Source organism: Triticum aestivum, chromosome 7D (genome assembly GCF_018294505.1).
Source record: "Triticum aestivum cultivar Chinese Spring chromosome 7D, IWGSC CS RefSeq v2.1, whole genome shotgun sequence".
NCBI lineage: Eukaryota > Viridiplantae > Streptophyta > Magnoliopsida > Poales > Poaceae > Triticum > Triticum aestivum.
The window spans coordinates 454,231,786-454,245,753 of NC_057814.1; positions in this window are offsets into that span (position 1 = coordinate 454,231,786).

Below are 13,968 nucleotides of genomic sequence, written 5' to 3' on the forward strand. Positions count from 1 at the left end.
GACACGGGCATGAGTATGAAATACCAATTTCAACTCTTGGAATATCTTATATGCTCCGTGGCGTTCAAAACATTTTTGAAGTCCCGGTTCTAATCCATAAAGCATGGTGCACTTAACTATCAAGTAGTCATCATACCGAGCTTTTGTCAAAACGTTCATAACGTTTGAATCTGCTCCTGCAATAGGTCTGTCACCTAGCGGTGCATCAAGGACATAATTCTTCTGTGCAGCAATGAGGATAAACCTCAGATCACGGATCCAATCTGCATCATTGCTACTAACATCTTTCAACATAGTTTTCTCTAGGAACATATAAAAATTAAACGGGGAGCAACATCGCGAGCTATTGATCTACAACATAGATATGCTAATACTACCAGGACTAAGTTCATGATAAATTAAAGTTCAATTAATCATATTACTTAAGAACTCCCACTTAGATAGACATCCCTCTAATCATCTAAGTGATCATGTGATCCATATCAACTAAACCATGTCCGATCATCACGTGAGATGGAGTAGTTTCAATGGTGAACATCATTTATGTTGATCATATCTAGTATATGATTCATGCTCGACCTTTCGGTCTCAGTGTTCGGAGGCCATATCTGTTATATGCTAGGCTCGTCAAGTTTAACCTGAGTATTCCACGTGTGCAACTGTTTTGCACCCGTTGTATTTGAACGTAGAGCCTATCACACCCGATCATGACGTGGTGTCTCAGCACGAAGAACTTTCGCAATGGTGCATACTCAGGGAGAACACTTATACCTTGATAATTTAGTGAGAGATCATCTTATAATGCTACCGTCAATCAAAGCAAGATAAGATGTATAAAACATAAACATCACATGCAATCATAATATGTGACATGATATGGCCATCATCATCTTGTGCCTTTGATCTCCATCTCCAAAGCATCGTCATGATCTCCATCGTCACCGGCATGACACCATGATCCCCATCATCTTTATCTATATCAATGTGTCGTCACATGGTCGTCTCACCAACTATTGCTCTTGCAACTATTGCTATCGCATAGCGATAAAGTAAAGCAATTATTTGGCGCTTGCATCTTATGCAATAAAGAGACAAACCATAAAACTTTTGCCAGTTGCCGATAACTTCAACAAAACATGATCATCTCATACAACAACTTATATCTCATCACGTCTTGACCATATCAAATCACAACATGCCCTGCAAAAACAAGTTAGACGTCCTCTACTATGTTGTTGCAAGTTTTACGTGGCTGCTATGGGCTGAGCAAGAACCGTTCTTACCTACGCATCAAAACCACAACGATAGTTTGTCAAGTTGGTGCTGTTTTAACCTTCTCAAGGACTGGGCGTAGCCACACTTGGTTCAACTAAAGTTGGAGAAACTGACACCCGCCAGCCACCTGTGTGCAAAGCACGTCGGTAGAACCAATCTCGCATAAGCGTACGCGTAATGTCGGTCCGGGCCGCTTCATCCAACAATACCGCCGAACCAAAGTATGACATGCTGGTAAGCAGTATGACTTATATCGCCCACAACTCACTTGTGTTCTACTCGTGCATATAACATCTACGCATAAAACCAGGCTCGGATGCCACTGTTGGGGAACGTAGTAATTTCAAAAATTTCCTACGCACACGCAAGATCATGGTGATGCATAGCAACGAGAGGGGAGAGTGTGTCCACGTACCATCGTAGACCGAAAGAGGAAGCGTTAGCACAACGCGGTTGATGTAGTCGTACGTCTTCATGATCCGACCGATCAAGTACCGAACGCACGGCACCTCCGAGTTCTGCACACGTTCAACTTGATGATGTCCCTCGAACTCCGATCCAGCCGAGTGTTGAGGGAGAGTTTCGTCAGCACGACGACGTGGTGACGATGATGATGTTCTACCGACGCAGAGCTTCGCCTAAGCACCGCTACGATATTATCGAGGTGGATTATGGTGGAGGGGGGCACCGCACACTGCTAAGAGATCAAGAGATCAATTGTTGTTCCTCTGGGGTGCCCCCCTGCCCCCATATATAAAGGAGCAAGGGAGGAGGAGGCCGGCCCTAGGGGTTCCGCACCAAGGGAGTAGGATTCCTACTCCTAGTTGGAGCAGGTTTCCTCCTTTCCTAGTCCAACTAGGAGAAGGGGGGAAAGGGGGGAAGAGGAGAAGGAAGGGAGAGGGGGCTGCGCCCCAAACCCCTTGTCCAATTCGGACTGGGCTTGGGAGGGGCGCGCGCCACCTCCTGGCTGCTGCCTCTCTTTCCCACTAAGGCCCATTAAGGCCCAATACTTCTTTCCCGTATTCCCGTAACTCCCCGGTACTCCGAAAAATACCCGAATCACTCGGAACCTTCTCCGATGTACGAATATAGTCGTCCAATATATCGAGCTTTACGTCTCGACCATTTCGAGACTCCTCGTCATGTCCTCGATCTCATCCGGGACTCCAAACTACCTTCGGTACATCAAAACTCATAAACTCATAACATAACCGTCATCGAAACTTTAAGCGTGCGGAACCTCCGGGTTCGAGAACAATGTAGACATGACCGAGACACGTCTCCGGTCAATAACCAATAGCGGAACCTGGATGCTTATATTGGCTCCCACATATTCAACGAAGATCTTTATCGGTCAAACCGCATAACAACATACGTTGTTCCCTTTGTCATCGGTATGTTACTTGCCCGAGATTCAATCGTCGGTATCTCAATACCTAGTTCAATCTCGTTACCGGCAAGTCTCTTTACTCGTTCCGTAATACATCATCCCGCAACTAACTCATGTCAACATAGAACAACAGGAGTGTTGTGTGAATTTTTGTGATTTTTCGGGGTTCGTTGGGACATTTTTATGCATTAACTGAGTTTTCAATGAATTTATGTGCATAATTCAAATTTGAACTACATGCACATGCTCCAGTGCATATAAATTAGTTGAAAAATCAAATCGGTGTCCTTTGGTGCATACTTAGGTCCCATGCAAGAAATGGGAATGAATTTCAAACACCAGGGAACCATTGATTGCCGACAAAACATTGAGATGCCTGGTTTTTAAATTCTAGTGAATCCAAAACTCGTCTGAAATTCATGAAACTTGGCATGCTATCATGGAGCGGCATCAACATGCCGTGGTACAAATTTTATCCCATTTGGGGCAGGTTTGGGTATATGCTTCTCACAAACCGAAGCTTCTCACAACAAGCATGATGGTTTTTGGTAGGGAACGTCCCACCTTTTGGGACGAAACGATATCCATTGCATCTTATTGCTTTCAAATTTCTTCTCGTGTCAACATAGAACAACAGGAGTGTTGTGTGAATTTTGGTGATTTTTCGGCGTTCGTTTGGACATTTTTATGCATTAACTGAGTTTTCAATGAATTTATGTGCATAATTCAAATTTGAACTACATGCACATGCTCCAGTGCATATAAATTAGTTGAAACATCAAATCGATGTCCTTGGGTGCATAGTTAGGTCCCATGCAAGAAATGGGAATGAATTTCAAACACCAGGGCACCGTTGATTGCCGACAAAACATTGAGATGCCTGTTTTTTAATTCTAATAAATCCAAAACTCGTATGAAATTCATGAAACTTGGCATGCTATCATGGAGCGGCATCAACATGCCGTGGTACAAATTTTATCCCATTTGGGGCAGGTTTGGGTATATGCTTCTCACAAACCGAAGCTTCTCACAACAAGCATGATGGTTTTTGGTAGGGAACGTCCCACCTTTTGGGACGAAACGATATCCATTGCATCTTATTGCTTTCAAATTTCTTCTCGTGTCAACATAGAACAACAGGAGTGTTGTGTGAATTTTTGTGATTTTTCGGGGTTCGTTTGGACATTTTTATGCATTAACTAAGTTTTCGATGCATTTATGTGCATAATTCAAATTTAAACTACATGCACATGCTCAAGTGCATATAAATTGGTTGAAAAATCAAATCTGTGTCCTTGGGTGCATGCTTAGGTCCCATGCAAGAAATGGGAATGAATTTCAAACGCTAGTGCACCGTTGATTGCCGGCAAAACATTGAGATGCCTAGTTTTTAAATTCTAGTAAATCCAAAACTCGTCTGAAATTCATGAAAGTTGGCATGCTATCATGGAGCGGCATCAACATGCCGTGGTACAAATTTTGTCCCACTTGGGGCAGGTTTGGGTATATGCTTCTCACAAACCGGAGCTTCTCACAACAAGCATGATTGTTTTCGGTAGGGAATGTCCCACCTTTGGGGACGAAACTATATCCATTGCCTCTTATTGCTTTCAATTTTTTTCTCATGTCAACATAGAACAACAAGAGTGTTGTGTGATTTTTTGTGATTTTTCGGGGTTCGTTGGGACATTTTTATGCATTAACTGAGTTTTCAATGCATTTATGTGCATAATTCAAATTTGAACTACATGCACATGCTCAAGTGCATATAAATTGGTTGAAAAATCAAATCTGTGTCCTTGGGTGCATGCTTAGGTCCCATGCAAGAAATGGGAATGAATTTCAAACGCTAGTGCACCGTTGATTGCCGGCAAAACATTGAGATGCCTAGTTTTTAAATTCTAGTAAATCCAAAACTCGTCTGAAATTCATGAAACTTGGCATGCTATCATGGAGCGGCATCAACATGCCGTGGTACAAATTTTGTCCCACTTGGGGCAGGTTTGGGTATATGCTTCTCACAAACCGGAGCTTCTCACAACAAGCATGATTGTTTTCGGTAGGGAACGTCCCACCTTTGGGGACGAAACTATATCCATTGCCTCTTATTGCTTTCAATTTTTTTTCATGTCAACATAGAACAACAAGAGTGTTGTGTGATTTTTTGTGATTTTTCGGGGTTCGTTGGGACATTTTTATGCATTAACTGAGTTTTCAATGCATTTATGTGTATAATTCAAATTTGAACTACATGCACATGCTCCAGTGCACATAAGTTGGTTGAAAAATCAAATATGTGTCCTTGGGTGCATGCTTAGGTCCCATGCAAGAAATGGGAATGAATTTCAAACACCAGGGCACCGCTGATTGACGGCTAAACATTGAGATGCCTGGTTTTTAAATTCTAGTAAATCCAAAACTCGTCTGAAATTCATGAAACTTGGCATGCTATCATGGAGCGGCATCAACATGCCGTGGTACAAATTTTATCCCATTTGGGCAGGTTTGGGTATATGCTTCTCACAAACCGAAGCTTCTCACAATAAGCATGATGGTTTTTGGTACGGAACGTCCCACCTTTTGGAACGAAACGATATCCATTGCATCTTATTGCTTTCAAATTTCTTCTCGTGTCAACATAGAACAACAGGAGTGTTGTGTGAATTTTTGTGATTTTTCGGGGTTCGTTTGGACATTTTTATGCATTAACTAAGTTTTCGATACATTTATGTGCATAATTCAAATTTGAACTACATGCACATGCTCTAGTGCATATAAATTGGTTGAAAAATCAAATCTGTGTCCTTGGGTGCATGCTTAGGTCCCATGCAAGAAATGGGAAATGAATTTCAAACGCTAGTGCACCGTTGATTGCCGGCAAAACATTGAGATGCCTAATTTTTAAATTCTAGTAAATCAAAAACTCGTCTGAAATTCATGAAACTTGGCATGCTATCATGGAGCGGCATCAACATGCCGTGGTACAAATTTTGTCCCACTTGGGGCAGGTTTGGGTATATGCTTCTCACAAACCGGAGCTTCTCACAACAAGCATGATTGTTTTCGGTAGGGAACGTCCCACCTTTGGGGACGAAACTATATCCATTGCCTCTTATCGCTTTCAATTTTTTTTCTCATGTCAACATAGAACAACAGGAGTGTTGTGTGAATTTTTGTGATTTTTCAAGGTTCGTTGTGACATTTTATGCATTAACTGAGTTTTCAATGAATTTATGTGCATAATTCAAATTTGAACTACATGCACATGCTCCAGTGCATATAAATTAGTTGAAAAATCAAATCGGTGTCCTTGGGTGCATACTTAGGTCCCATGCAAGAAATGGGAATGAATTTCAAACACCAGGGAACCGTTGATTGCCGACGAAACATTGAGATGCCTGGTTTTTAAATTCTAGTAAATCCAAAACTCGTCTGAAATTCATGAAACATGGCATGCTATCATGGAGCGGCATCAACATGCCGTGGTACAAATTTTATCCCATTTGGGGCAGGTTTGGGTATATGCTTCTCACAAACCGAAGCTTCTCACAACAAGCATGATGGTTTTTGGTAGGGAACGTCCCACCTTTTGGGACGAAACAATATCCGTTGCATCTTATTGCTTTCAAATTTCTTCTCGTGTCAACATAGAACAACACGAGTGTTGTGTGAATTTTTGTGATTTTTCGGGGTTCGTTTGGACATTTTTATGCATTAACTAAGTTTTCGATACATTTATGTGCATAATTCAAATTTGAACTACATGCACATGCTCTAGTGCATATAAATTGGTTGAAAAATCAAATCTGTGTCCTTGGGTGCATGCTTAGGTCCCATGCAAGAAATGGCAAATGAATTTCAAACGCTAGTGCACCGTTGATTGCCGGCAAAACATTGAGATGCCTAGTTTTTAAATTCTAGTAAATCCAAAACTCGTCTGAGATTCATGAAACTTGCCATGCTATCATAGAGCGGCATCAACATGCCGTGGTACAAATTTTGTCCCACTTGGGGTAGGTTTGGGTATATGCTTCTCACAAACCGGAGCTTCTCACAACAAGCATGATTGTTTTCGGTAGGGAACGTCCCACCTTTGGGGACGAAACTATATCCATTGCCTCTTATCGCTTTCAATTTTTTTTCTCATGTCAACATAGAACAACAGGAGTGTTGTGTGAATTTTTGTGATTTTTCAAGGTTCGTTGGGACATTTTATGCATTAACTGAGTTTTCAATGAATTTATGTGCATAATTCAAATTTGAACTACATGCACATGCTCCAGTGCATATAAATTAGTTAAAAAATCAAATCGGTGTCCTTGGGTGCATACTTAGGTCCCATGCAAGAAATGGGAATGAATTACAAACACCAGGGAACCGTTGATTGCCGATAAAACATTAAGATGCCTGGTTTTTAAATTCTAGTAAATCCAAAACTCGTCTGAAGTTCATGAAACATGGCATGCTATCATGGAGCGGCATCAACATGCCGTGGTACAAATTTTATCCCATTTGGGGCAGGTTTGGGTATATGCTTCTCACAAACCGAAGCTTCTCACAACAAGCATGATGGTTTTTGGTAGGGAACGTCCCACCTTTTGGGACGAAACGATATCCGTTGCATCTTATTGCTTTCAAATTTCTTCTCGTGTTAACATAGTACAACAGGAGTGTTGTGTGAATTTTTGTGATTTTTCGGGGTTCGTTTGGACATTTTTATGCATTAACTAAGTTTTCGATGCATTTATGTGCATAATTCAAATTTGAACTACATGCACATGCTCCAGTGCATATAAATTGGTTGAAAAATCAAATCTGTGTCCTTGGGTGCATGCTTAGGTCCCATGCAAGAAATGGGAAATGAATTTCAAACGCTAGTGCACCGTTGATTGCCGGCAAAACATTGAGATGCATAGTTTTTAAATTCTAGTAAATCCAATACTCGTCTGAAATTCATGAAACTTGGCATGCTATCATGGAGCAGCATCAACATGCCGTGGTACAAATTTGTCCCACTTGGGGCAGGTTTGGGTATATGCTTCTCACAAACCGGAGCTTCTCACAACAAGCATGATTGTTTTTGGTAGGGAACGTCCCACCTTTGGGGACAAACTATATCCATTGCCTCTTATTGCTTTCAATTTTTTTTCTCATGTCAACATAGAACAACAGGAGTGTTGTGTGAATTTTTGTGATTTTTCGGGGTTCGTTGGGACATTTTTATGCATTTAACTGAGTTTTTAATGAATTTATGTGCATAATTCAAATTTGAACTACATGCACATGCTCCAGTGCATATAAATTAGTTGAAAAATCAAATCGGGGTCCTTGGGTGCATACTTAGGTCCCATGCAAGAAATGGGAATGAATTTCAAACAGTAGGGAACCATTGATTGCCGACAAAACATTGAGATGCCTGGTTTTTAAATTCTAGTAAATCCAAAACTCGTCTGAAATTCATGAAACTTGGCATGCTATTATGGAGCGGCATAAACATGCCGTGGTACAAATTTTATCCCATTTGGGGCAGGTTTGGGTATATGCTTCTCACAAACCGAAGCTTCTCACAACAAGCATGATGGTTTTTGGTAGGGAACGTCCCACCTTTTGGGACGAAACGATATCCATTGCATCTTATTGCTTTCAAATTACTTCTCGTGTCAACATAGAACAACAGGAGTGTTGTGTGAATTTTTGTGATTTTTCGGCATTCGTTTGGACATTTTTATGCATTAACTGAGTTTTCAATGAATTTATGTGCATAATTCAAATTTGAACTACATGCACATGCTCCAGTGCATATAAATTAGTTGAAACATCAAATCGGTGTCCTTGGGTGCATACTTAGGTCCCATGCAAGAAATGGGAATGAATTTCAAACACCAGGGCACCGTTGATTGCCGACAAAACATTGAGATGCCTTGTTTTTTAATTCTAATAAATCCAAAACTCGTCTGAAATTCATGAAACTTGGCATGCTATCATGGAGCGGCATCAACATGCCGTGGTAAATATTTTATCCCATTTGGGGCAGGTTTGGGTATATGCTTCTCACAAACCGAAGCTTCTCACAACAAGCATGATGGTTTTTGGTAGGGAACGTCCCACCTTTTGGGATGAAACGATATCCATTGCATCTTATTGCTTTCAAATTTCTTCTCGTGTCAACATAGAACAACAGGAGTGTTGTGTGAAATTTTGTGATTTTTCGGGGTTCGTTTGGACATTTTTATGCATTAACTAAGTTTGCGATGCATTTATGTGCATAATTCAAATTTGAACTACATGCACATGCTCAAGTGCATATAAATTGGTTGAAAAATCAAATCTGTGTCCTTGGGTGCATGCTTAGGTCCCATGCAAGAAATGGGAATGAATTTCAAACGCTAGTGCACCGTTGATTGCCGGCAAAACATTGAGATCCCTAGTTTTTAAATTCTAGTAAATCCAAAACTCGTCTGAAATTCATGAAACTTGGGATGCTATCATGGAGCGGCATCAACATGCCGTGGTACAAATTTTGTCCCACTTGGGGCAGGTTTGGGTATATGCTTCTCACAAACCGGAGCTTCTTGCAACAAGCATGATTGTTTTCGGTAGGGAACGTCCCACCTTTGGGAACGAAACTATATCCATTGCCTCTTATTGCTTTCAATTTTTTTTCTCATGTCAACATAGAACAACAAGAGTGTTGTGTGAATTTTTGTGATTTTTCGGGGTTCGTTGGGACATTTTTATGCATTAACTGAGTTTTCAATGCATTTATCTGCATAATTCAAATTTGAACTACATGCACATGCTCCAGTGCATATAAATTGGTTGAAAAATCAAATATGTGTCCTTGGGTGCATGCTTAGGTCCCATGCAAGAAATGGGAATGAATTTCTAACACCAGGGCACCGTTGATTGCCGGCTAAACATTGAGATGCCTCGTTTTTAAATTCTAGTAAATCCAAAACTCGTCTGAAATTCATGAAACTTGGCATGCTATCATGGAGCGGCATCAACATGCCGTGGTACAAATTTTATCCCATTTGAGCAGGTTTGGGTATATGCTTCTCACAAACCGAAGCTTCTCACAACAAGCATGATGGTTTTTGGTAGGGAACGTCCCACCTTTTGGGACGAAACGATATCCATTGCATCTTATTGCTTTCAAATTTCTTCTCGTGTCAACATAGAACAACAGGAGTGTTGTGTGAATTTTTGTGATTTTTCGGGGTTCGTTAGGACATTTTTATGCATTAACTAAGTTTTCGATACATTTATGTGCATAATTCAAATCTGAACTACATGCACATGCTCCAGTGCATATAAATTGGTTCAAAAATCAAATCTGTGTCCTTGGGTGCATGCTTAGGTCCCATGCAAGAAATGGGAAATGAATTTCAAACGCTAGTGCACCGTTGATTGCCGGCAAAACATTGAGATGCCTAGTTTTTAAATTCTAGTAAATCCAAAACTCGTCTGAAATTCATGAAACTTGGCATGCTATCATGGAGCGGCATCAACATGCCGTGGTACAAATTTTGTCCCACTTGGGGTAGGTTTGGGTATATGCTTCTCACAAACCGGAGCTTCTCACAACAAGCATGATTGTTTTCGGTAGGGAACGTCCCACCTTTGGGGACGAAACTATATCCATTGCCTCTTATTGCTTTCAATTTTTTTCTCATGTCAACATAGAACAACAGGAGTGTTGTGTGAATTTTTGTGATTTTTCAAGGTTCGTTGGGACATTTTTTATGCATTAACTGAGTTTTCATTGAATTTATGTGCATAATTCAAATTTGAACTACATGCACATGCTCCAGTGCATATAAATTGGTTAAAAAATCAAATCGGTGTCCTTGGGTGCATACTTAGGTCCCATGCAAGAAATGGGAATGAATTTCAAACACTAGGGAACCGTTGATTGCCGACAAAACATTGAGATGCCTGGTTTTTAAATTCTAGTAAATCCAAAACTCGTCTGAAATTCATGAAACATGGCATGCTATCATGGAGCGGCATCAACATGCCGTGGTACAAATTTTATCCCATTTGGGGCAGGTTTGGGTATATGCTTCTCACAAACCGAAGCTTCTCACAACAAGCATGATGGTTTTTGGTAGGGAACGTCCCACCTTTTGGGACGAAACCATATCCATTGCATCTTATTGCTTTCAATTTTCTTCTCGTGTCAACATAGAACAACAGGATTTTTGTGTGAATTTTTGTGATTTTTCGGGGTTCGTTTGGACATTTTTATGCATTAACTAAGTTTTCGATGCATTTATGTGCATAATTCAAATTTGAACTACATGCACATGCTCTAGTGCATATAAATTAGTTGAAACATCAAATCGGTGTCCTTGGGTGCATAGTTAGGTCCCATGCAAGAAATGGGAATGAATTTCAAACACCAGGGCACCGTTGATTGCCGACAAAACATTGAGATGCCTGGTTTTTTAAATCTAATAAATCCAAAACTCGTCTGAAATTCATGAAACTTGGCATGCTATCATGGAGCGGCATCAACATGCCGTGGTACAAATTTTATCCCATTTGGGGCAGGTTTGGGTATATGCTTCTCACAAACCGAAACTTCTCACAACAAGCATGATGGTTTTTGGTAGGGAACGTCCCACCTTTTGGGACGAAACGATATCCATTGTATCTTATTGCTTTCAAATTTCTTCTCGTGTCAACATAGAACAACAGGAGTGTTGTGTGAATTTTTGTGATTTTTCGGGGTCCGTTTTGACATTTTTATGCATTAACTAAGTTTTCGATGCATTTATGTGCATAATTCAAATTTAAACTACATGCACATGCTCAAGTGCATATAAATTGGTTGAAAAATCAAATCTGTGTCCTTGGGTGCATGCTTAGGTCCCATGCAAGAAATGGGAATGAATTTCAAACGCTAGTGCACCGTTGATTGCCGGCAAAACATTGAGATGCCTAGTTTTTAAATTCTAGTAAATCCAAAACTCGTCTGAAATTCATGAAACTTGGCATGCTATCATTGAGCGGCATCAACATGCCGTGGTACAAATTTTGTCCCACTTGGGGCAGGTTTGGGTATATGCTTCTCACAAACCGGAGCTTCTCACAACAAGCATGATTGTTTTCGGTAGGGAACGTCCCACCTTTGGGGACGAAACTATATCCATTGCCTCTTATTGCTTTCAATTTTTTTCTCATGTCAACATAGAACAACAAGAGTGTTGTGTGAATTTTTGTGATTTTTCGGGGTTCGTTGGGACATTTTTATGCATTAACTGAGTTTTCAATGCATTTATCTGCATAATTAAAATTTGAACTACATGCACATGCTCCAGTGCATATAAATTGGTTGAAAAATCAAATATGTGTCCTTGGGTGCATGCTTAGGTCCCATGCAAGAAATGGGAATGAATTTCTAACACCAGGGCACCGTTGATTGCCGGCTAAACATTGAGATGCCTCGTTTTTAAATTCTAGTAAATCCAAAACTCGTCTGAAATTCATGAAACTTGGCATGCTATCATGGAGCGGCATCAACATGCCGTGGTAAGAATTTTATCTCATTTGAGCAGGTTTGGGTATATGCTTCTCACAAACCGAAGCTTCTCACAACAAGCATGATGGTTTTTGGTAGGGAACGTCCCACCTTTTGGGACGAAACGATATCCATTGCATCTTATTGCTTTCAAATTTCTTCTCGTGTCAACATAGAACAACAGGAGTGTTGTGTGAATTTTTGTGATTTTTCGGGGTTCGTTTGGACATTTTTATGCATTAACTAAGTTTTCGATACATTTATGTGCATAATTCAAATTTGAACTACATGCACATGCTCCAGTGCATATAAATTGGTTGAAAAATCAAATCTGTGTCCTTGGGTGCATGCTTAGGTCCCATGCAAGAAATGGGAAATGAATTTCAAACGCTAGTGCACCGTTGATTGCCGGCAAAACATTGAGATGCCTAGTTTTTAAATTCTAGTAAATCCAAAACTCGTCTGAAATTCATGAAACTTGGCATCCTATCATGGAGCGGCATCAACATGCCGTGGTACAAATTTTGTCCCTCTTTGGGCAGGTTTGGGTATATGCTTCTCACAAACCGGAGCTTCTCAGAACAAGCATGATTGTTTTCGGTAGGGAACGTCCCACCTTTGGGGACGAAACTATATCCATTGCCTCTTATTGCTTTCAATTTTTTTTCTCATGTCAACATAGAACAACAGGAGTGTTGTGTGAATTTTTGTGATTTTTCAAGGTTCGTTGGGACATTTTTATGCATTAACTGAGTTTTCATTGAATTTATGTGCATAATTCAAATTTGAACTACATGCACATGCTCCAGTGCATATAAATTGGTTGAAAAATCAAATCGGTGTCCTTGGGTGCATACTTAGGTCCCATGCAAGAAATGGGAATGAATTTCAAACACCAGGGAACCGTTGATTGCCGATAAAACATTGAGATGCCTGGTTTTTAAATTCTAGTAAATCCAAAACTCGTCTAAAATTCATGAAACATGGCATGCTATCATGGAGCGGCATCAACATGCCGTGGTACAAATTTTATCCCATTTGGGGCAGGTTTGGCTATATGCTTCTCACAAACCGAAGCTTCTCACAACAAGCATGATGGTTTTTGGTAGGGAACGTCCCACCTTTTGGGACGAAACCATATCCATTGCATCTTATTGCTTTCAAATTTCTTCTCGTGTCAACATAGAACAACAGGATTTTTGTGTGAATTTTTGTGATTTTTCGGGGTTCGTTTGGACATTTTTATGCATTAACTAAGTTTTCGATGCATTTATGTGCATAATTCAAATTTGAACTACATGCACATGCTCCAGTGCATATAAATTAGTAGAAACATCAAATCGGTGTCCTTGGGTGCATAGTTAGGTCCCATGCAAGAAATGGGAATGAATTTCAAACACCAGGGCACCGTTGATTGCCGACAAAACATTGAGATGCCTGGTTTTTTAAATCTAATAAATCCAAAACTCGTCTGAAATTCATGAAACTTGGCATGCTATCATGGAGCGGCATCAACATGCCGTGGTACAAATTTTATCCCATTTGGGGCAGGTTTGGGTATATGCTTCTCACAAACCGAAACTTCTCACAACAAGCATGATGGTTTTTGGTAGGGAACGTCCCACCTTTTGGGACGAAACGATATCCATTGTATCTTATTGCTTTCAAATTTCTTCTCGTGTCAACATAGAACAACAGGAGTGTTGTGTGAATTTTTGTGATTTTTCGGGGTCCGTTTGGACATTTTTATGCATTAACTAAGTTTTCGATGCATTTA